A 26,056-nucleotide genomic window follows, 5' to 3' on the forward strand; every position below is an offset into this window, starting at 1 on the left:
ATGCATCAGAATGGAAAATTCGGTATCAATTGATTAATGTATCCGAATGAAAAATTCGGTATCAAAATTTGATAATGTATCAAAATGGGAAAATAAAATTCTTATGCATTCGTATTAAATGTTTAAAAGAATTTTTATTTTCATTTTTAATCGCATATTGATCGCTGCGTTTAGAAGCATTTATATTAATCAATTATTGAAAAAAGGAATTACATCTTATAATTTTAAATCAAACAAGGATCTATATTGTTTTTAATAGAATTTGAATCGCTTAATAATTATCAGAGAACTGAAAGACTTGGTATTTTTGATAGAGACTGTAAAATTAAATAATTGTTAAAGGAAATACTTAATGCTTATTTAAGAAAAATACTATCAAAACTGATGTTAGAATGATATTTGTATACACATTTTGGCCTATTTTAATAAGTTTCTGTTTAAGAACTTTCAATTGCATAGGCATTAGATTTAAAATTCTTTTAATTTAAAAATTTCTCCAAAATTAAAATAATTATTTTTTAATCTGCTTTTTGTTTTGCTCTTTATTTGGTTACATTGAATTTGTGAATAGTACTCTACAAAAAAGCAAACGTATATAATCAGACATCGACTACAAGAATTTGTTATTTTAATTTGCGAAATTATAATGGAATCAGTTTAAACTCACCAGATACACATCAAATGCACCAAAACGGTCCATTAAATTTGTACTCCACTGCATCTTTTCAAAAGTAATAAGACTATGTGAAAATAACACATGATAAGACATGTATTGATTATATATGTAGTCGAATATTTATAATGTAATTTTGATATCATGTGATTTGATTCCATTTTGAAATATATTTCTTGTAAAAAAAAGTAAAATTTTCATTCCAATTTGGCAATAAGTATAGAAGAATTAGAAATATATGATATTTCAATCTATATATTGTTTTAATCTTTCATGAGACTGAAAAGAAACAGGCAGATTTTTACTGTTCCATTTACACCTATTCGCAAAAGAAATACATTTATAAAAGGGCTACTCATAATTAATACGTAACTGCAGACATGAATTTCCTCAACTGGCCAGGGACATGGAGTCAAAATGACCCCATTGTTAGTTTTCTTTTTTATCTTTTGTCAACAGCAATGGAATTTATTTTGGAAACACAATACATTCTGGAAATTATTTAACCAAAAATATTAATATTAAAAATGTTAAATGTTGGAAAAATGTTATAAAAAAACTAAACTATCTTATAATTAGTATTTACTTTGGTTAGATATTACGGAATTACAACAATGTTAATAACTGTTAGAATTTAACAAACAAAAATGAATGAAAAATTTTAATTAATTTTTTAAGGTTATTTTTTTTATTCTTTTTGCATTATTTGAATTAAATGCATCTTTAGAGCCATGGAGTCAATGGAGTAAATAGCAACAAAAATTTGAAAAGAATAACTCGGTTATACGCACGTGTTCATACTTAAACTTTTGCCAACATACTACTGAAAGAACAACTTGAAGGTACTGAGGAGATGATTGTATTCAAGGACAAAATATAACGTGATAATTAGAGCTAATGATTAAAGCGGAGTCATTTTAATTCCGTCTCCAGTAACGGAATTAAAAAAAAATTGAAAATTATAACATAATTTGGTAATTGAATGATAATTGCAACATTAATTGCATCTAACAATAGTTGAGATAAATTTCCCAAATAAAAAAAAAATATTAAATAATGAGGGACTGTTTACTAATTATTCAAATCCACAAAAACACACATTTTTTTTATTAAAATTTGTGACATAATAATAATAATGAGGTTATTTGATAAAAATTAAAATCTTTCCACACCTCAAAACATAGATTCAAAATTCTATTTGGATCTTTTAAAATTAACTGCGAAAAAATTGATATAAGAACAACATAATATACATAACTCCGAATATATTAATTTATTTTCATGGATTGTTTGAGGAGATGGAAAAAGAGTTCAAGAGTGCAACATTAATTGCATCTAACAATAATTGAGATAAATTTCTCAAATTTAAAAAATACTAAATAATGAGGGACTGTTTACTAATTATTTAAATAAACAAAATCACACATTTTTTATTAAAATTTGTGACAGAATAATAATAATGACGTTATTTGATAAACATTAAAATCTTTCCACATCTCAAAACATATACTCAAAATTCTATTTGGATTTTTAAAAATTAACTTCGAAAAAATTGATATAAGAACAACATAATATACATAACTTCGAATATATTAATTTATTTTCATGGATTGTTTGAGGAGATGGAAAAAGAGTTCAATCCATACTTCAATTCTCCAATGTGCAGAAACAGGCGGGAAAACTCGAGGAGGAAAAAAAATAACCTCTGGAGAATCGAGTCAAATTTAATCTGAAGCTGGGCGAAAGGATAAAATATTCTGGAAAAGGAAATCGCCTACCATTTCTTTATGCACAATGCAGTCGATGGCAGGTTTTTGCACGTGGGTAAAAAGGGAAAGAAATAAAAAGAACCTTCCCCACATCCATCTTGACAGTGGCGGGCCACTGATGTATTCGAAACCATTGTGTAACACAAGAGTTGGAAGAAAATGGAAAAAATAGAGCGATGCAAGAGATCCTAATGGCTGTTCTTTGGGATCCGATCCCCGAGTCAGGGTCTGATATTGCAAAAGCATGTCCGAGTCAGTAGATCGGAAACAAACATGTCCCCACCTGAGGGGTGGGGGACGGGGTACATGCGAGCTACAACACTCTTATATATTGCCCGGAACACTACCATGCAGGGGCATCTTCTCCATTTCGATGCATGCCAGACCTGAAGGGTTCAGATCGAATCCAGTGGACATATTTGACCACTTAAGTGGAGTGGAACATTTTCATGTATTATAATTTGGTCTTTTTCGGATATAAATAAATACATGGTATATTTAGTATTTTATAAGATAATCAATTTAGCATGTTCAATGAAAAAATGTGTATGGCAAGATATTAAGCGAAGTATTTAGCGTGTTGAAATAAAAATATCCCCATTCAAAATTAGCCTGATCTTTAGAAACATATATGTATATATATATTTTTTGTTCACCTTTTGCTTCGTTCTAGTTTTGTTGTACAGAAAGTCAGAAATAAACCACAAAATAAACAACTAATGAGTACAAAGAACATAAGAACGGATTCTTTTTTATGCAGGTCTTAGGCATCACTTTTGAAAACATAGTAATATATCTGAGAAAAATAGAATAATATGATATTTTGGTTTTAAACTTATAAAATATCAAAATTCACAAGCAGAAGCACGATTAACAGTTATTGGATTATACATTTAAGAAATTGAATAATATGGTATTGTGGTGTTAAACTTATATTTCAAAATTCGTTGGCAGAGGTGTGATTAACTGATTTCAAATGTTATACCCCCCCCCAAACGATAAAAAGTGAGAATTGTTGCTTAATACTAACAGTAATCATTATTTTGTTGTTTTTATTATTATTCCTTATCATTTCATTAACTTGTTGTTTTCATTTTATGTCCGTAATTAATTACAGATATAATTTCGTTTAATACACGATGTTTTTTTAAATATTCATTTGTGCTTTGAAAATGTATTGTTTTTATATTAATATATTCAAACTATTTTTTGTAATGTGTATGAAGTAACGTATTATCTAACGTGTCTTAGGTGGAACGAGATTGAATTGAAAAAACTATGATAAGCTTTTTTTATATTAAAAAAAAATTGATGATTTGCAGTTAAGAAAACACCAGCGAAAGTGCTGCCCTCTCTGATTTCTTTAGCCCCACTCCCAACCCATTTGTTAAAAGAACAATGTTTTGTTATTTTATTACGCCGTATGATCAAAATCGAGAAAAGTCGAATTCAATTTTTACAGAATTTACTATTTTAATAATATACTTTTACACACACACACCTTGGCGAGAGTTCTGTGACCAGCATGTATCTCTCTTATGAAAGGAATTATTAATTTCAAAATTTATTATTCCACCATTTTGTATAGGCGCCAAGTAATAAGTTTTTTGAAGGAAAACTGCATAATTTTAGGATATGATTATAAGACAAGAATGATGTTGATTTTGACACTCAACAGACTAAATTTCCGCACTACACCAAAGTCAGAGATCGTGAACTTTTACTGATTTTATAAACATCGTTATCATGTGTATTATGTTTAACTCTTATTCTGCATATTATAGCATATTACATACACTTTCTCAATTCTTCAAGGAGTATCAAATTGGGTTCATATTAAATAACCGTTTCTGTTACACAATAAAAAGTATTTTTTTCTTTAACAACACATGAGAAAATACCACTGCTTTCTTATGACTCGATGGTTTGTTAGGTAAGGATTCTTTTCTTTTAAAATAGAAAAAAGTTGCTTTGCTAATTAAGAACTAATTCTTGAAAAGTCAGAAAAACTGACGAGTCAATTTGCCTGTAAAGACGATAATAATTTGTCTATATTCATAGTTTGAGTTAAAGAAGTAAAGGAATTGCTGACATAAAAGTACTAAAAAGACAAACTAAATAAATAGTCTTTATGTAATGTTTTTCGTCTTTTTTTTCCCTCTTTTGACAGAACGATTCGTTTTATAATTTCCACAAAATCTCTGCTTTGCAAGATAGTTATGGAATGCCCGAATGAATTATGATGGTTAAGAAAATTAATTCTATGCTTATTTTTATTTTTTAATTAGTGATATTAAAAGATTGAATTCGTTGATATAATAGATAAAAATTTCAAAAACTCAAAATTATGAATAAAAAAATCTGATGAATTCTCTTCAAAATTTTCAAAAATTCTTTCTTTTTTTTCATTTATAGAAAATTATTTTAAACGGTATCATTTTATCCATGACAAAAAAAAAAGAAAAGAAAAGAAACCCTTAGAATCAAAAAAGTGTAAAGTTCAAATTGGATCATAGAGAAGAAGACAATTTTAACTTTTACAAAACTACTGCGTATATAATTTATAGTAAACATCCTTCGACCGAATTACTCTATGATTTGAGGTATGGATTACGAGTGATTGATTGATTGATCGGATGGTTTACATTGATGTGGAATTTTTGGTTCTTTTTATCATACATATTTATAAAGGGCATAGATTATATTAAGGTTTTTTGTGGATTTTATAAGAACTGCAATCGCCTAATTTGAATGATTGCAATAACATTTACCTTAATCGCCGACTCCGACCCACCCCAAAGGCACACGGATAAATCTGATTGATCGGACCGGCATGACCGCAACACTGGCGGGAATTATGGTTGAGTCCTAAGGACTATCACCGGCCACGATACAACTCTTCCCGTGGGAAGTACGTCTTGCCATCGATGGGAGGTTGCTGACCCACACCATTTCTGTACCCATCCAGGTTGCGTGAAATGACCACTTTACTAGACGCTTTTCGTCCTCATTTCTGAAGTGCACCTCGGTGGGAGAAATGATTGCAATAAGGAAAAAATAAATTTAACCCCATCGATATAAATCACTTATATGCACAATAATACTTAGGACTAGATTATTAAACAGGGAAAATAGGCAATTGCCTACAGGTTCCATAAGTTTAGGAGACTCCGAACCCTCGAAATTTTATGAGGTGTTTAAAATGTTATTTAATTTTGCACTCTCATTTAATCCTAAAGACGTGCAATCCAGCTTATTCATATTAAAATGAAGTGTACCTTAAATTAATTTTATAAAATTATTCTAATAAAATTCCTAATTAATTAAAATTTACAAATTTTATATTAAGGATACTTTATAATTTAAAAAATGTGAGATGTCTTACGATTCAAAAAAGTATCCGATTCTATTATCAAATATTATTTAGAATTCAGTGAGAAATTTTTTGACTTATTTTTATTATTTTGTTTAAAATTAAATGAACTTATTATTAAAAATAAAAAGTTCAGCTGTGATTTTTTTTATATATAATAAACTGAAGTCAATTTTTTAAAAAAGTGATCCGCAATTAAGCATTTTACTACTTCAGTTCGTCGAAATTTGCTGCATAAAATTATTAATATAAACATTTATTTTAAATCAATAAAAAATAATACTTGATTACGAAATACTTGAGGGGGGAAAAATCCAGATTTTCATTACCTAAGGACCTGGAGAAGGCTTAATCCGGTCCCAATAATACACAATAAATAAACAAATAATAATAATTGCATTTCGTATTAAGATGAGAGAGATCAATAATTTTTCGCTTCAGGTCCTATGTGTTACTTCTATATATATCTAGTGTATCTAGTTCTTTAATGCTATTCATTAAGAAAAGAAATGGGTTTGAAATTTATAGTTAGATTTGCCATATAACTGCTTTGAATTTAATCTGTTGTTATTCCTAATTTAATCATTTTCTTGATTTATTAATTGATGGTCAATGCACTTGTGATCTCATCTGTGTCTATTTGTTTTATATGATGCAAGAAAAAAACAAAACATACATTTATAAATCGCATATTTACAGTCGTTCAGAAAATAAATGCAATCGATAAAAGTGTGTTCAAACTAACTTTGAAAACTGATTGAAAATCAGAAGAAGAAAAATTGTATGGTAGTGAAACTGATGTTCTTTTTGATATCATTCTTTTTTTTGAATTTGAAGATGGTGTAAAAGCTATTCTTGTGCAGATATTTTCTAAATTGTTATGACGATAAAATTATTTTAACCCCCATTTCACCTACCTCAGAAGAACGTAAAAGCATTTTAATTGTCCATATAATATTTTTAGGTGCTCAGAAATATACATACTAAATATTGTTCGAATCCGTCAAGAGGGTATGGATTTGTATTCAAATAAAATGGACATTCAACTTTGTTTACCGTCACCTTGGTTTAAAATCTATGCATGTCGAAAAGTGGAAATTGTTCAGGAGACAATCAACTGTTTCAAATGAACACCAAGAGTATTAATAAAAGTTTTTTTTCAATGACAAATAGGTGTACTTTAAAATGTACACTCGATGAATGGACTTATGTGGGGTTTAAAATAGCATCTCTTGATTTGTTTTAAAATTAGAATCCAAATAAATCGCATTTTGATATGAATTTGGATTTGGGAGTTTTTGAAATCTCGAGATATCGATGCCATATAGATTTTTTATTGCTTATAAGTCTAGAAGTGATGAAAATAAGTTATCAAGAAATGAAAAGGAATCCATATTTGAGAACAGACATAATTCATCTAAACGCTATAAAATTCTGCACAAATTTAGCATTGAAGTTCATATATTCATCTGTGTTGGTATTTTGCTTGTGTGTATTTTACTTTTTGCCTCTAGTTGTTTCCGTTTTTATTTATATATGGTTTAGAACTTTGTAATTATTCTTTGTTGTTCTATTTTTATGTGTGTTTTAATTTTCTCGTTGCTTGTGTTTCTTGTATGTTTTTGATTAAAGCACTTTGTAAATGGATTCAGTCTCTGTAGTGTGCTTATCTGTGTTGGTATTGCGCTTTTGTGTCTTTTACTTTTTGATCCTTGCTAGCTGTTTCCATTTTTATTTATACATGCTTTAGAACTTTCTAATTCTTCATTCATTGATGTTCTGTTTCTATGTTTGTTTCAATTTGCTTTGTGGCTTGTATTCATTGTGAGATTTTGATTAATGCACTCTGCAAACGGTGTCAATATCTGTAGTGTGCTTATTTGTGTTGGTATTGCGCTTTTGTGTCTTTTACTTTTTGATCCTTGCTAGCTGTTTCCATTTTTATTTATATATGGTTTAGAACTTTGTAATTCTTTTCTGCTCTTTTTTTTATGTATATTTTAATTTGCTTTGTGGCTGGCGTTCTTTGTGTGTTTTCGATTAATGCTCTCTGTACATAGAATCAATATCTGTAGTGTGCTTGTTTCAAATAAATAAATAAATGTTAATGATTCTTGGTAGACCCCAATATACACTTAGCTCTTCACAGAGGGTCTAAAGTGGTGAATTGCAGTGTCTAAAAATGGCGGTGCCTGTTCGAGTCAGGCTCGTACAGTAGGCCAGATTTTGCATGAAAAGGTCTCTCGACTGGGGAAAACAGACATCGAAATGCAATAGGTCAGCTGCGGAAAACATATGCAAGCTCTTCCGACGACCACTCATCCAGTCTTTCTTTCCTCTTTGTCATGTCTGTTAGAATGCGTTTTTTGGTTGCATAAAATTCCCCACATTCTTATCTGCTCCAGCCCTTGTCGTTTTTCTTCGGCAGAGTTTTGTTCCGTTGTTTAAGACGTCATTCTTTTAGCTCGCTCGCCGGAAAAATCTGAATAAAAAAAAGGGGGGCTACGAACACGACTCTCTAGTTTCTCGTATATTACAATCAGTATAACTCCGGCTTTGAATTCCCCCACCTGACAGAACAAAAAATTGGAAAGAATTTGAGATATGCAAGGGAGAAAAACTTCTGGGGTTTATTTCTTCAAACTATCCGGAAATCTTCTATTTTTCTCTTAGAGGAGGGAGAGCATCCTGGAAAATTCGTGCAGAACATAGTTAAACCCAAAGAAAAGCGGCGAATTTAATTTTTTTTTTATTTCTTTATAGTCATTCATTTATTCAAGCATTCGAGAAGAGTAAAAGGTCTTCCGACGAAGGCTATGAAGATTCTGGAAAAAATATACAGTCTGGATAAAGTTTTTTGGTTGGAAAATTGGAAAAGTATTCTTTGTGGTTTCTTTTTTTCTTACAGAAGCAAATGCTCACAGTAAATTTCTGTAATTTGAGTAGAAGTGTAATCAAAACTTTGTTGAAACTTTGGATGGTTTTTATACTGATTGGATTTTATAGGTGTAAGTTATCCTATGATGAGTATAAATATTTAAAAAACAAGAGTCATTGAAATGTTTAAAATAAAAACGATACATTTTTGCTTATATATGCTAAATAGAAATTTTTCAATTCTCACTTGAAATTTTGAATGACTTTCAGTAACCTTAATGAATTAAGACGTGTCTTGCAAGAAAAAGTTCTAAATCCATCTCTGACTTTGTTCTTAATCAGAAATGCTAAAAGAACAACATTGGATCTGTAGTAATTATATGAAACACGTTGTAAGTAAATTTAGAGTGATTTTTTTTTTCCCTACGAAATAACTTTTTTGTCAATAATGTGAATTTTCCATTACCAATATCGAGTCTAGACCTAATTAATCCAATAAAAGATTCGAATGTTTTAAAACCAGTTTTAAATTCTGTACAGGATTTCGCAGAATATGATATATTTTAATTTCATTTGTCATGATTCAGAGCTATCTATAAAAAAAATTATAATCTTTCCGCTGTCGGCAATCAGAACATATATAAATCATGTTGAATATTAATATATCACAAGAAGACATATATAAAACAAAATACTTATAATTTTAATTGCTATATTGTTACAGATAATCTCAAAGTATGAGACTTTTTGTACCCCGATGAGTGTATAGTAGAACGATTCAATAAAAAATAACAAGGTTTTATTCTTCACGAAAACGCAAAACACTGATGAAGTGTACACAAGAATGGCCCTTGCAATAAAGAGCAAAACACAAATAGCAAATCGGTAATAATATCAATAAAAGTTTAAAGCGCTTAGAGAGAACCACGAAGTAAGACCTCGCTCAACTGCTCACTTGACTCAACTCAACTGATGACCACTTACTGCTACTGATTGACATCAGTTCTTTTTCTCAGCTTTCTGTAACTTCCGTAACAAACAAAGTAGCTTCTAGAAAAATATCATATATCGCTTCTAATGATGGTCAAATGTGTCGATCCTTTTGGTCTTTTATTTTTACCGCCAAAATCAAGATAGCCTTTACAGAAAATTTTCTTCATGTAAATTTAATATAATTAGAAAGTCATAAAAGATTTTCAAATATTTCTAATTAACATATATTAAAATTATTTCAGATGGAGAATAACTAAAAAAATATATATATAGGAAAAATAAAGTTGAAAGTACAGATGAATAGAATTAATCAATATTTTACTAAAAATATATTTTATGAAAAAAATGGAAATATATTTTAGATTTAAAAAATATAATAACGATGCCAAATTATTGTTTTGTGTTGTATAACAAATAAATTATTTTCTCATTAGTATAACTAATGAGAAAATTTTGAGTTTTTTATTACAGCTAGGTATCGAGTTCTACTATCTTGAATCTCATATCCGCATGCTATTCTGAAATGAAATTGAAGCATTTAGAGAATCAATTGAACTATTGTTTTTGCTTCTTCGTCACGATTGAAGATTACTCAATTTATATTGTAATAACTTGACGAAGTATCAAACAGAATATTAATCAATCTTAAAAGAAAAGGAAACTCCTTTTAAACACTTTTATTTACCTTGATTTATTTCATGCTTTCCAAAGATGAAATTTTGTAATAGACTTTGACATTTTTGAGAAAGGACTGGAAAATCTGTGCATTTTTCAATTCTAAACTGTAGTATAATATTTTAATAATTTTATAGTTTCATTATCAGTCAATAGATTCATTTAATGAAAAAATTTCACACAAGTTGTGCCACCAAGTATCGAATAAGAGAAAAATAGATTTTCAAGATTTCATATTTTTAATAATGAACTGCAAATGAAAAGTGAAAAAGGGGAAAAATGGAAATTCTACATTTTATCAAAACCTGTTTTCTTTTAAACTTATTATAAACCATTTTTCAACACTAATAACATATAACCTACATATTATGCTAAATCAGTGTCAAAATAAAAACCAATTTCCATCTTCTTAATAATTCTACTACAGATTTGATTTTACTAAACACTAAATAAAAATTAATATAATTGAAAATTTTCCTGTTAGAAATTAAAAATGTATAACTGTATTTTACGACAAAATAAAACCTTGGGGAGGGGGGTGTTTCTACATGTTACATTTCTAAAGGAAGTTTTAACTGGTCGATACGTCTATGTATAAAAATATCCCTAATGTTTTTCTAATGATCTTTCTCTTTTTAGATGGAACATGAACTCGAAAAGGGGGAAAATAAAAGAGCAGAGAAAAAAAACGAAAGGAAAAACGATAAAAAGCACACATTCCCCAACAGTTAATTTTGTACAGAGCTATTAAATTCTAATTTCAACCCTCCTTCCCTCTTTCCCTGCTTTCATTAGAATCTGCACTTCTGTTACCCTATTAACGAAATATTAATAAATGATGTCTGAAAACATAACTCTTACTTAAAACACTTCCAATCTGGAAAAATGAAGTAAAATAATATATATATATTTTTTTTCTTATTATTATTATTTGCAAGCATGGGCAAAATATATCAGCAAAAAGGGAAAAAGCGTCCCCCACAGGGAAATGAAAACAGAGAAGAGCCTCGCATCTATCTCTTTAACTCGTTGAAAAATCTTCGCCACTTTCTCCCAATCTTCCAATTACACTTGACATGTGGCAGTGATGAGCTAAATTAAGCGTTCTTCGCCTTTTTAAACGCAGTTTTTATTTCCTGCAGTTTTCCCTGCTCGCCTTTTTATTACTTCAGCGTCGGCTAAATACAATCTCTTTTTCCGAGTGGTGACACTTCCCCGCATATTTTTTTTCTTCTTCAGGTTCTGTTGTTTTTTTTAAAGACGCCTTTTGAACCTTCTACCTTTCAAAAGTCAATGTAGATGAATGCAACTTAAACACTCCTCGGGGACATAAAAGGTATTCCTCTTCTTCATTGGATCTTTGCTTTTTTTTTTTTTCTGTCTCTTTTATTTTCTTCTTCTTCTCCTCGCGCGTGTTATTTTCTATCTATCTTCCGTTTCCTCTAATTCTCTCACTCCATCTTGCTCCTCTTCCCCGTGCCACGACTTGTCACAAATAATTCCCCGGATTATTTAATTATGTTTCACGAGGTTTGAAAATGAATTTGATATTTCAAAAGTTACTCTCACTTTGACGTGGTTATGAATGTGACACGCGAACAGGAACAGGAGAGGAGAAGGTGACAAATTTAGTGGAGTCCGTGAATGAGAGGGGTTGCAAATACATTGCCCCGATATTTTTACTGATACTAGATGTCAGCGCTCGGCCTTCTGTGTAATGTTCATTTGGAATATGTTAATGAAAAATTAATGTTTGTCTTCATTTTATTAATCACCTTCTAGTATGCGATGACAAGTATGTCAAGTAATCATAATCCTTGAAAATCGAATATATTGTTCTAACTTACCTATGGATACTAGAATAATATATTCTGTATTGTTCATTCAAAGTCTTTGAATGAAAAAAATAAATTTAAATACTTCTATTCATTTTTCCTTTCTCGTATACGAAGTGTAGAGAAGTTATTGTAATCATCAAAAAATTTGAACCCGAAATTTTGATGAATCTCCCCATTTCAGACATTTTTGAGCTCAAAAACACATTTTTAGTTTTATCACTATATGTGTGTGGACACAATAACACAAAAACGCCTTGCGATAGACAGATGAAATTTGGTTTATGGTCTTTAGATCAAATGTGCATATTTCTAACATTTTTTTTACAAAATCCAATTAGAGAAGGTCTATCAGTCACGCTATCCGATTATAAATGAATTCCTTAATTACAAAAAGTAAAGAATTATTTATATAAAATCTGGTGCGCACAGTTTTAGCATCTAGTATATATATTCATATTAAATTTTGAGCCAAATCTTTCAAAGGATTGACAGTCTGTTGGCCTGCACTATGACTACTAAAATTTGATGCAGAATTGGTCTCAAGTTTTTATTTCAATCAATTGGGAAAAAAGGAAATCGAAGACATGTATTTGTAAGATAAATTCAGTAAAATTCACGCCAAACATTTGCATTTTGGAGCTGTTGCTCGCCAAGTCATGCAAAGAATTCATGGTCTTACCTAAGGTCCATACTTTTATGCGGGAGGAGACGATAAGACCTTTATTGGAGAGCGTCCGAGAAAGTTTTAAAAAAATATCTCTCTTTGATTTTATTCACTTTCTAGTATGTGAAGACAAATATATCAAGTATCATAATTGTCAAAACAGCAATATATTGCCTGAATATTAATATATTGATTTGCTGGTGCATGACTACATGACTAGGTTCCTGTATATATTTCTTTCGAAATGCTCGAATGAAAAAAATTTTTTAAATATTTCTTTTCATTTTTTTATTCATTTTCTAGTATGTGAAGACAAATATATCAAGCATCATAATCGCAAAAAATTATGTATTACACGAACTAAAATATAGTGCTCACTTATATATCCTGAAATAAAACTTCAATACACTTTTTTACATGTTGTTATTATGACTTATGGCACTTGACAAGCCCGCTGACAGTTATCTGTCAGCGATTTAAGCCGAGTGAGCGTCTTTTGTTTTTTCAGTAGCGCCAACTAAGGCCAAGATTACGACTTATCTACTCACCCGTCACAACCCTTTGTACGGGGCGGACTTCATTCAAGCATTACATTCACTCATCCACAGATCGTAATTTAGACCTGAATCAGAGAACGATCACCTCTGAACCAGTGCCACCAGTGGTATTACTCTCGACATGGTGGACTTTGTGACCACGGCAGATTTATACATGCGCCAGCCATCACACACACGGAGAGTCTTTGGCTGGCGCGGTTCGAACTCACAACCTAAGAGATGCGAGTTCAACGCTCTACCAACAAGGCTATGCTAAATATAATAAAAGATGTAAAATAAGCATCCTGATAGTAGAAAATTTTAACCTATAGATTTTGAAGTATATTAAAAAATACCATTGAAAATGGTATTTTTATGAAAAATACCATTTTTACACTTTTTTTATATGTCTGTCTGTGAGTACATAAGCACAAGACGTCAGAAATACTCGACGCATAAGATTTGATATGCTGTCTTCCCCAGACTATGTGGATCTGTAATTGTTTGAGGGAGTTCATACTGGTATGATAGTGCAATACACGTCATCCTGTTTATTACTCACATACACACATATCCAGAAAAAATGTTTAAATAATTATTCTTTTTTTATGTAAAGAATTCAAAAGATAATATCATGAACGTAGAAAATTTTAATCCAGAGTTTGTGAAGGAATTTTATGTTAAGAACTCTTGTGTCATAAAATATTATTTATTTTTGAATTAAGCTATTTTTATCTATCTATATAGCTATTTTTTCAGTTTGTGTGTAAATCAAAAATCTAAAAAAAGGTCAAAATTTGTTATCTAGTATTCCTCCGAATATGTGTATCTGTATAAAATTAGGAATACAGCAATTAGAAAAAATTTCTAAAACACATTCGCGTATAAGTAAAAAAAAAAAAAAAAAAAAAAAAAAAACTAATGAATAAAATTATTAAAACATAGGAACTACAACAAAATAAATGTATATTTTATTTATTTGTTAACTACACAAAAAATAACGACTAATTTACAAAAAAAATTTTTATACTTATGATGGATGTCACCGAAATCAAAAAAATATTACATATATTTTCATTACTTTCATTAATTTCCCCTTACTGCACTCACTTCCAAGAAAAAATCATACTCACTTCCTTTATTTACAACTTTTAGCCACTCTAACAAGGGAAAATAAATAATTCATATCATCTTTTGACTATTAATGTCATCCTTTTAACTATTGAGTTTTGTACAAACTTAGAAGATACTATCATGCATCCCTGATTGCTTATACATGGGATTTTTAAGCCCCTTGTTTCTGTATATGTAGCCATATAAAAAAAAATTACCTTTTATTTAACGTAAATTTTTGTATTTTCAGATTTTTTTTTAATAAATCCTAATTTCTTAGTAATAAAAAATACTAGGGAGAAATCATAGATATGAGCGTAAAGAATTCTTTTGCATCTTTTTGAAGTAGGTTAGTTAAATATTACATACTTAGAATTTTTGTAGAAAATTAAATTCAATAAAAATAAGTAAAATTTGAACAGATAAAATAAATTATCGTAAATTATCCGACTATTCTTTTTAAAATCCTGTTGAAGATCTGAATTAAAAATGAGAAAAAAATGTATTACAAAAGATAAATAGAGAGTTCCTTGAAAAAATTATTTGGACTCATGATTGCTTTCTTTTTGTATCTGCTGTCATCCATTCCATTGTTTCATTTTTCTGTTAAGAAAACAATCGTTACATTAACTATTTAAATAATATGTATTAAATTTAGTATATTAAAATTAGTAATTTAGTAATTAATTTTAAAAAATATAATGTGGCTATAAATCATCAAAAATATACTTACCTGATTTTCTTTATCTAAGAGTAGTATTTTTTATTTTATTTTGAGGCAGAATATCTAGATAGATATTACACAATCATAAAACGGATTGAAGATTCTACAAATGACTCCAGAAAGATGTAAATGATTAAAAAAAGTATGATAAAAGAAGCATCCAATGTTTAAAATGACATAAAAACATCAGAAAAATTCATGTTTAAAATTCATCAGAAAATATATGTTTATTGAATCTAAAATATTTAAATTTGAGGCAGAGCTGATTGCAAGTTTACTGAAAATTTTCTTAGAGGATATGATATAATGAAACAAAGTAATAGTTCGAATAATTAAATTCAATTGAAAATTGGCAAGGATATTTACTTCATTTAAATAATCATATTATCTCATGATATAAAATTACTGGCTTCCATTCACGAGTTTGACAATATAAAAAAAATATTCTCTCTCAGAAAATGTTAGTATAATCGTTATTATATTTTTACAAACCGTTACTAAAGAAAATAATTTTTTTTCTTAAAAATTTATTTTTTCTTATCAATGGATAATTTGATTTGAATAATGTATTTCAATACTGTGTATGAAAATTAAAAATGAATTTAACAGTTGAACAGGAACATCCTCACTTTTATCAAATTAGATTGATAGTTTTTTCTTTTAGCTAAAATAAAATCCAACATATATTCATTAAATAATTTACATTACGATACTCATAAAAATTGCTTTGAAACTAGAACAGGAAAAATAATACTATTAATTCATAAGAGGATTCTTCTATTCTCACATATGCATACATTTATCAAATTAACTGAAAATAATATTTGATTTTAAATATGCAGCGTGATTGTTAATCGTCTATGAAACAGTTCAAAATGATTGTGTCATATCGCAATATTAATGTAGATCTATTACAAATATTTTAATATAAAACATTTTAATAAATTTTTAAAAATCTCATTTTAATATTTTCTAGTTTTTTTATTGCATTCTTTCAATACTTTTAAAATTTGCTAAAAGATTTTTTTTTTTGCTTTATTTTCTTAATTGTGTTAAAGTTTCTTGAGACATTAGTATGGTTTAATTCAATGTATCTTGATCTTTTTTTCATTTAAATTTATCATATTTTTTGTTTAGCATAAAAATTTTTATCGATTATTTGAACATGAATTTGTAGTAAGTTTAGATATTATAACAACATTTTAAGGTATTTAATACTATTTATGAGGCAATAAATCTAATTACTATTGTATTTATATTCATAACAGGAAGGCAGCATTACTTCATTGATATACATAATTTTTGTATTCTTTCATTTCATAAAAAAATTACCATTTGGAGTGTTATGAAATACTACACAGGTACTGTTTTTTTTCTCCATTTTCTAACTACATATTTGTTGCATCTCTCTAAATAATTGGAATTTTACTCAAACTTTGGAACAATCTGTCCAGTAACCACTCTAAAGTTTATTTTATTCCTGTGTGTTATTTGGATGTATTATTCATAAAAGACAAGAACAGGCAATTTATAAGTCGAAGGATACTGTAGATTTTATCTTCAATTGAACTTAAAAGATGAAAACACTTTCCTGCTCTCAATTAAAACCGCAGGTATAAAAGAGAATTTCGATTATTCATTAACCAGTAATCAAAAATAAATGATCTTTCTCACATGTGAGTCTCCAGCAATTTTCGCAAAATATTAGTAACATACACAGCAATGAATAAGATAATTTTTCATTTTTTGTTGACATGAATATTTATTTCATAAAATAGTGCCTTATTTCAAAGCTTTTGGGGCATACACCACATGTTTCTAAAATATGATCATATGATGACGAGGATAATTCTAAAGGCGACCTTCTCTGCTCATCTAACATCAACATGAGTCATGGCATTCGAGTTTTCATAATCCTGATAACTCACCAATGAAATCCAAAAGGTCATCCTCAGCAACTTTAGATTATGAGATCCATGTTCGAAAAGTTTTGCATTTTCAAAAATCTAACAATTAATTTTGATTCTGTTACTTTGATGATCTTAGATCATGAGGTGGAATCCAGTAGCTAATAAGGTAGTAATAATAATATAACTTTCTTCACTTATAAATGAACAACATTGCAGTAATGTTTTAATTTCGCTAATTCTAAGATATCAAGTCATACCACTGATTTAACAATTCAATGAAGAATGGGAAGAGTGGCATCATCTGTCGGGCAGTACCATTTTATCATGGAGTAAGGCGGAATTACCCCATTAAGGCATGCTGGCAGTAAGTAGAATTCTATCCCGGTTTGAGTATAGAGGGTGAGAAGTAGATTGCCTTCCTGGAGGACTAGTATATATTTATGGTCTCAAGCTAGTTCAAGCTGAGCTAGTCATTTGTCCATGGATATTGCGGCACTATTTTTTAAAATTGTATTTATTAAGAGCACAGACAAAACATAGAACACATAATCTTCTTTCTCTTCACGGGTGTCTTTCTCTGCAACATGTTCTTCAGCCATATCATGTCTTAATCTTCAAAGTCACTTTTTTTTTATTTACAGCCAATCATCCCGTTACCAAAGAACTAAGTCGTATAAAAAGGGGATCATTATGATTGGATGTTATGCTCACCAAATATCCAACTTTTGCATAAGAAAACAACGGCCAACAAAAGTTCAAAGAATCTTCAAACTGTTGATAAAAGGCTAGAAATCTTTTCCTCATTTTTTTAATGTTTTCTTAAATTTTCAGGGTATCGTAATATTGTGCTAAAATTATCTCTACCCATAATGTCTTCCTCTAATTTCATTGAGTTCGACACATTCTATTACGTAGTGCTGAACCGAACTTATTTCCCTACACATACATGTGTTGTCTTTCATCCTTCCGAATCTGGAGAAGTATTCGGGAAATCTCCCATGTCCCGATATAATTTGCACTATCATTGGATGAAATATTCTTTTTTATAATTTTTGGTTCTGGTATGAATTTATATGTAATGCATCATTTGTACGACATTATCCGTCCATCCTGCCACTGCATTGCCATCTCTCTTCTAATTTCCTTCTTTAACATTTGGAATTATTTTATCTATTTGATCTTTCTGTGCAGTCTTCTTTACATATTCGCTTTCTTGTTTCCGCATATTCCTATGCCTTCAAAGTCACTGATGGAGACAACCCAAAGGGCTGGAACTGATTTAATAAAAATAGTTATATGAAAATATTTATTTTATTTTAATAAGTGAAATTTTATTTCATATTTTTTAATCCAAACATGAATAATTACTGGCCAAGTCAAAAGTTTTGATCCAGTATCAATAGAACCATTCGAAATTCCATTCCGATTTGAATATGAGAGTTGCCTTTTTTTAATGAAGAGCTGGTCCCTCTCCAGCCATTCTGACAAGTCCCTGTCAACCTTAGAGTCTCACTGCCGTCACCAGTGTTCCCCATCTCGGCATTTTTTGCCCTTCAACCATTTTATTAACTGCACTAATATTAAGTAATTGCGCCCTACGACAGAAGCTCTTCATAGGTAGCGAACGCTTAATCGTGATTAAAGAAGCCTTATTAATGAGGAAATATTCTTCATAGCTGGGATAAATGTCAGAATATTGAATTTCGGTCCCAATCAGAGCGGCAATTACACCTCTCCGTTTGGAAAAAGATGAACTTAATGAAGACATAGATTAATTTAGTCGTCATTTGTTTCACTTAAAAGGTAAGAAGTGGGATTCGGCGACAGAAATAATCGAGTTTAACGTGATGTATATAGGATGTACAAAAAATGGATTTTTCTCTTTTTTGGCTTTTTGCCCAAAATTAGACGGTTAGTTCGTTTAATTTGGTTTTATTTATCAGTATTGAGTTTAGCCTGTCCTAAGGTTCTAAGAAAAAAATTGAAATAAATGGAATATTGGGAAATATTTCATTCAATTATAAGGAAAAAATGAAGTAATTTTAGTTATGAATTTATTTTATGATCATTGTTAAAAGAATAATTTAGTATCAAGTGTTAAATAACGTTAGCCAAATATGGGAAACAGAAATGCTACTTAATTATCGTCCTTCAGTTATCTTAAGAAGCATTTTTTTAAAAATTGTGTAATACTTTGTTAAAAGCAAAAATTCTGGTTTTCAGATTTCAAAAGAGTAAAAATAAAAACGGTACTTGTAAATATAAATAATAAATAGTGAAAGCTTCAGAAAATGTAAATAGTAATAAATTAAAGGTTAATAGTGAGGGGTTTTGTTGCATAGTGATTGATAAACCTATTTTAATGCAAATATCATAATTATGCTGTTGATAGTTGATAAGCTGTTGATCTAAATTTGGCACAATTTTTTAATTTCTTTATCAGCTTACCAGAAACATTCATGTTATTATGATTTCAAACTATAAAAACCTCACGCATTTTATAAGTACGATTTTCATACAGGATTGGAATTACTATCAATATCTGATTAATTTGATTAACAATAACCAAGCTCCATTAGTTCAATTATTTCATTATTATTTTGGCTGATGTAACCATAAACAGCTATCTCTGATCTGTCAATGCAACTAGGGTAAACTGAATGATCATAATAATCACCATATTAACAACAGAATTGAGGGCTGATACCTAAGTCAATTAAGACCAGAAATTGTCTGCATTAATGGAATTCCTATGCATTTTCTTGCATCGGAATGGAAATAAGTATCTCGATCCTATATCATTTTTCTAATTTCCTAATCGAAAACAGTTTATTTTTGATTATTTATAGTCCGAAACTTTTTCTGAAACAAGAAAAAAAAATAGGTATTCATTGAAACGTATACTTAACTGTTTTTACAAAAATTGATAAGGTCGCATGATGTTATAAAAAATGCGGATTTAAAAAAAATTGCTCTTATAAAAATTCGTCAGTACTTTGGATTCCAGTTTCAGGATTATCAGAAAAGCTTTATATTTATATTGTAAAAGTTGATTTTCATCTTACATTTTTTTCTGAAAGTAACTGAAACATTTGAGAAAGTCTTACAAAATTCGATATATTATCTATAAATCAAAATATCTAATTTGGTTGTTTAAGGTAATAAATTTTTGCTCTCTTTAAAATAAGATTGTTTTCCTATTTCTTAATATTCTTTTTTCTAACAAACATTTTCCATTAAAATATGCTTTTGTTGGTTCAATAGCTCATATTTTTTTATTACAAAAGTGAAACTTTGCTTTTAAATTACCTTTGATGTAATTTAGTTATAAAAATGTATGCTAATCATTATATTATTTTAAAATGTAATTCACTATTATATTTATCAAATAATTATTATTAGACATTCAAATACTGTCATCATTATATTGTTCATTTTTTTCCCTTGTCAGGTCCTTGTTTCACTTCATCATTGGCGAGAATATTTAAGCGTTAGAAGCATGTTTACCACCAAAATATGTGCCTAACCCGCTAAAAATAATTTAAAAAACTATTTTCTTTTAACCTTTTTTCATTTATACCATATTTTTGAACTAGAAGTCACTCTGTATTGAATTCAATTTTAGGACAGTGGCATTTCATACTGAAAAGAAGTCTTCCAAAACTGGTAGCTATATGCCTATAAACACTGCTTCTCCGAAATACATAATGCCTTTCAATAAATCATCTCTCCATTCTTCCCTCCCTTTCTATTCTTAAGGGAGAAGACTTATAAAGAAAGAAGTGCCAGTTGAAAAATGGGCTTTGCTGTCTAATATATATAACTGGAGCTCGAAGCGGTCAGCGCATCCATATACGACAACGTTTTTCAAAAACGCCAGCGACATAGAACCTTAAGAGGCGAACAAGGTGTCGTGCCAAAGGACTTATAAAAGTATATTTGATGGACAACATTGGACACTTTCCGAAGAGTCTTCAAATACCGTTCACGAGTTACGTCAATCTTTTGACAGTCGTTTTAAAGGGCTCTAATGTCCTTTTCGCTATCCCCAGTTGGCCTTCTCTTTTCGATCCAAAATCAAACGTGATTCTCCTTCCTCCTCTTCCTAAAGTGCTGCTCCTTCCTCTCTCTTTTTATTTTATTTATTTTTTTGAGACTGCTGATTTAAAAAAAAAAATCTAAAATAAGATGTTCTTTCTTTCCGACATCCCTTCAGGTAAGTCAGAAGAAAAGGAAAACGCACATTTAGTGTTCAGTTTTGAATTTTCACTTATTTATGAACTCAGAAAATTGTGTGGCAGTTTCAGATATTTTGCATCCCTTATATTTTTGATATTTGTTTTTATGAAGGTAAATACTAAAGAGTATTTTAATTTTTAATCTCTAAAGTAATGTGCTCCTTCCTTTATATTTTGCATGAACAAAACAAGTAGAAACCAAGCATTTCAAGTTGACATTTGTAATTTAGTTCATTGGTAAAAATGGAAAATAGACTGTTCAATAATGTAGTAGATTAAATTATGACAAGATAAGCATTGATTTCACATATTGAAGAATATGCATTGAAGAAACACGCTCATAGATCCGATTTTTTTATTTGTAATCTTAACTTACATTATTTCGAAACCTGTAGATTGATGCATTCTTAGAAATAAATGTTTTGCTGTTTCATTAATTTTCTGAAAGTATACAGTTAGTAACAGCTTTAAAAGTTTGCTTATTGGTAAATAGTGAAAACAGATCCACCAGTAGTTTAGTCAATAAAGGCGTAGGACTAGAAGTTCACTTTGGTACTGAATGTTTTCTTCGCTTTCCGATCCGTGAAACACAAATGTGAACCTATTTCTTCTAAAATTCCACTTGAAAAGTAGCCCCCCCCCTTTCATTCCCCAGATTAGAGTTCAGTTAAATTTCCACCACAGATACTACTTAGTTGTCCCAGTGTCTCTTTAACTAATAGAGGTTGATGTTCTTTTCTTCATCATCTTCATGAAAAGTATATCAATCCCTTGTTGGCTCATGAACTTCTACACTTATTCTAGAACATATAAGATAAGATTTTACGAATTTTAACTATGCACTTTTAAGAGTGTTAGAGAATCAATTGATAATTTTGGTAAAGATTAAGGTGAAACAATATTTTGTAACCTTTAAACGCGTTAAATTATATGGTACATATTTCTTTAAATCCGGTAGCTTCAATTGCGAGAATTTATTAAAATTAAAATTGCGAGAATTTATGTTTTTAAATACATAGTCTAGAATGAATAGTGTATATGTGCGTGCGTGTGCATGTGTGTACTCAAAAAGTTAGTACAATTATGCAAAAGAATCCACCGTTTTGGATTTCAGGTTATCTTTTCTGTTATTTGGTACATTTTCATATTGGTTATTATATTCAAACTGTTTTATTGTTTGCATTTGCGTAATTTGCTGTTTAAACTAATTTAATGCAATCGGCTGCAAAAATAACGGTTTTAATACAAAACTGCCTGTTTATAATGCAGAATTTTCTTAAAATAGTATCTTGAATTTGGTCCGTACTTCATAACTTCATCCAACCTACATTTTTCATGGGTATCTTTCTCATTTTTTTACACACTTATCTTCTAATCTTTTGCAAATTGCTGATATATTTAAACCTCATTTTCTCTTCATGCAGTTTCCTGCTTCAATTCATTCAGCATTTAAAAGTCGCCCCCCCCCTCAAAAAAAAAAAAAAGAGACAGATAGAAAACAGAATAATTTTAAATAAAAATTATTTTGAGCATTGTTACTCTTTTCAAATGTTTTAAAATTTAGATTTCCTTATGAGGTTTTGAAAAACTTTTCACGAATGTCTCAAATCTTCAATCATTTCAAAGTTTTTTTCCCTTTCCAAACCACAATTCAAAGCAAGATACTTAAATCTTTTAAAGCATTTCTGATTGTTTTTAAAATTAATAAAAAATATCAAGATGGTAAAACACAGGTAATGGAATTCAAAATCGAAATAAAAAAAGAATTCGAAACACAATGTTAGTTTTCATAGATGCAGCTACTACAATGTGGGAAGCTTGTGCTCTCTGACTGGAAGATGTTTATAACCTCTAAAGATCTCGTTAAATCTCGATGAATATGATAACCGGTTTGTTATAAATTACTGAGTAGCAGTAGAAAGAAATCATATCAAAGTTACATTTCCAGCAGGCTTGGTCTGTGTTGAATATTATACCAAACTCGCCCCAGGGACATCTAGAAAGAAGAAATCCATTTGACTCTACTTTTTCTAAATATCCAAGAGGACATACCTCCTTCAAACACCTAGTTTCGTTAAGCATTGTTGAGATACATTTTAGCCAGGTTTCCATTAAGTTTGAAGCAGGTTAGAAAAAAAAGTTACTTGTGTTTCGACCTGAAGCAGAGTTTAACGAGGGTCTTTGAACAATTTGGCTGGTTTGAGGCGTCTTCTGTATTCTGGACGCTACATCGATTTAATGTTTAGCGGTTGCCAGAAAAAGGGGCTGACTTTGATTATAATGATTGTTGGAAGTTTACAATTTCGTGGTCTAAAGGATTGTAGAATCGCCCGCACATCATCAAGAATGGCGTGGGAAAGAAGTTGGAGAAGGGAGGTCATTTTTATTCAAACCTGCCCTTTCATTGTAGGTGAGGTTCTGGTAGCTGATGATGTGTTCAGACTTAATATTGCGAAGTTACGCAGTTATTTTCAAATCGTCCTCAGCAGGCTCCTCCTTTGCGGAAATATTTTTGAAGCTGCCGAAAAAAGGAAATAATAACCAACCAACACATCTAATGGATTGAATACACTTGTCAAATATAACTCAAATTTGGTATGATGACTAAAATCTTATAATTTTAACTTTAATTTTACTATTGCAGTTTTTTTTTATTTTTGGGATATTGGGTGTGAACGTATATTGAATTTAGGTTAATTATATTTAAGTTCAGTCTTGGGACAATTCTGGGGCTATTTTGGAGAGGACTTCTTATTTTGAACTATGGTCAGATAAGGGGGACATCATCTAAATTGCTGTTCTCCTCCTGGACAACACCACTTGCAATTCGTAGTGGTGGCATAGTAACTAATGCGTGACTTCCAAAACTACATTTTCATAGATTACTTCTCCTTATCAGTTTTGAAGGAGAGATTCAAATAGAATTCGATACTGGAAAGTAATAATTTGAAAAATATGAATCAATAATTAAGATTTAGAAAACATAGAATCACAGAAGTATTAGAATAATAAAAAAAAAAGATTCCCAAGAATTTCTGACAATTGCATTTTGTATAACAGTTAAAAGTTTCCCATAAATAGGAAAGCTGCTTTTGCTTCAGTATGCAGTCAGAACTATTAATCCGTTGACAAAATTTTATAATATATACTTCTTAAAATTAACCTATTTGAAGATTAATTTTATTTGCTATATTTCTCAGATTGAGACAAAAATTACATCAAAAAGTCAGTAGCCGCCTCATGATAATAATTGGCATTAGTACTTTAATATATTTTTCGAATCTTCCATCTTGTGCAATCTATCGTTCGGCTTTAAAAATGTAAAATAATAAGAAAATAAATTAATGCCGTCAGGGTGCATTTTAAGGTATGCGTGAGAGATTTCTATGCGCCTCTTACCAGCTATTGCTACACAACTACAAAAAAATGTTTTTGGATTTCACTGAAAAATTAGGTCTGTTCTGTAATGCACCTCATACTTAAAACCCATATCATTATTCTAATAACATTGCATTATTCGTCAAATCTTATTAGCTCTTTGAATCCATCAAGCGAAAAAGAAAATTTTTCTACCAAGAATGAATTATACAAGTGAGCTGTTTTTAAAAATTCCATTCATTCCGTGGGGAAAAAAATAAAGTAATGAAGATTTCGACAATATCATTTTAACATGTCACCGATTTATGTATCAGTTAACGAGGGGAAAAGGAGCTATCAATTTATTTTATCTTCTTTTCTTTTAAACTGAAAAGAATATTTAAAAAAAGACATCAGGAAAATTTTTTCTATCATGCAACATGCTTATCTTTCCACAAACACATAAATTGTTCGAAAAGATCTTGTTGCCTTAAAGCCATAAAAATTGCGGCACAGTGTAATCAACTATGTTCCGAGTGCCAAGACTTGTAACATAAAGCTGTAGTTAGTTGATAGACGGAATTTCTGGCCTTCTCTTTTTCCATTGTGCGGGGGAGGAAGGTAGACTCGAATTATAGACCCAACCATGTCTCGCTTAAACTACCGGTTTCCTCGGCCATGTGTTGGATCTGCCTTGTCGGACAACATCGTCATTACAGCCCTGTAAACAGTCATCTGGAGCTATCGCATCACAAATGGACATTCTGTCTGCGGTGAAAAGAATTCCTGAAGAAAAAAAAAATGTTGAAATGTCTCTCCAAAGGAACCTCTCCGCCCCCGCACGGTGAAATGATATCGACATTGTTAGCTTTGAGTTACATTTAATAACACACACCTACGGGTAAATTGCGTAGAAATTACGGAGTATTAGTCTCGCGATAGCAAATTACAGATTTCAAGTGTCCTCGACCTGCTGCTGGGGAGCCTCGTTTGGGTTGGGGGTGTTGAGGTTGGGATAAAAGAACTCGGGAGGGAGGCTGGAAGAAGAGGGGTTGGAAAAAAACCTATTTACTTTGGAGATCACGATTTCCTTTTGCACGGAAGCTTCGCGGTCCTCTACGTTTGACGATGAAAGCGATTTTTTAAAAAAGTAAACGGCGCATTCTGTTTTAATTGAATAGTTCCTTTTCCTGTGTAAATCATTTACTCCTTCACAAACCGAAGATCCTTTTTTTTGAAGATGAAGACGATACTATTTATTTGGATTTCTTCCTTCTTATAATTAACGTGAAATTGTAGATACTTCTGGACTATCA

At 30.1% G+C, this 26,056-nt stretch overlaps 1 long non-coding RNA gene across 1 annotated transcript in view; it reads right to left on the reverse strand.

The window, feature by feature from the left end:
- Positions 1-26,056, reverse strand: part of LOC129962073 (uncharacterized) — a 134,718-nt gene that overhangs the window by 38,748 nt on the left and 69,914 nt on the right. The window lies entirely within an intron of this gene.

The sequence above is a fragment of the Argiope bruennichi genome, chromosome 2 (assembly GCF_947563725.1).
Source record: "Argiope bruennichi chromosome 2, qqArgBrue1.1, whole genome shotgun sequence".
Taxonomy (NCBI): Eukaryota; Metazoa; Arthropoda; class Arachnida; order Araneae; family Araneidae; genus Argiope; species Argiope bruennichi.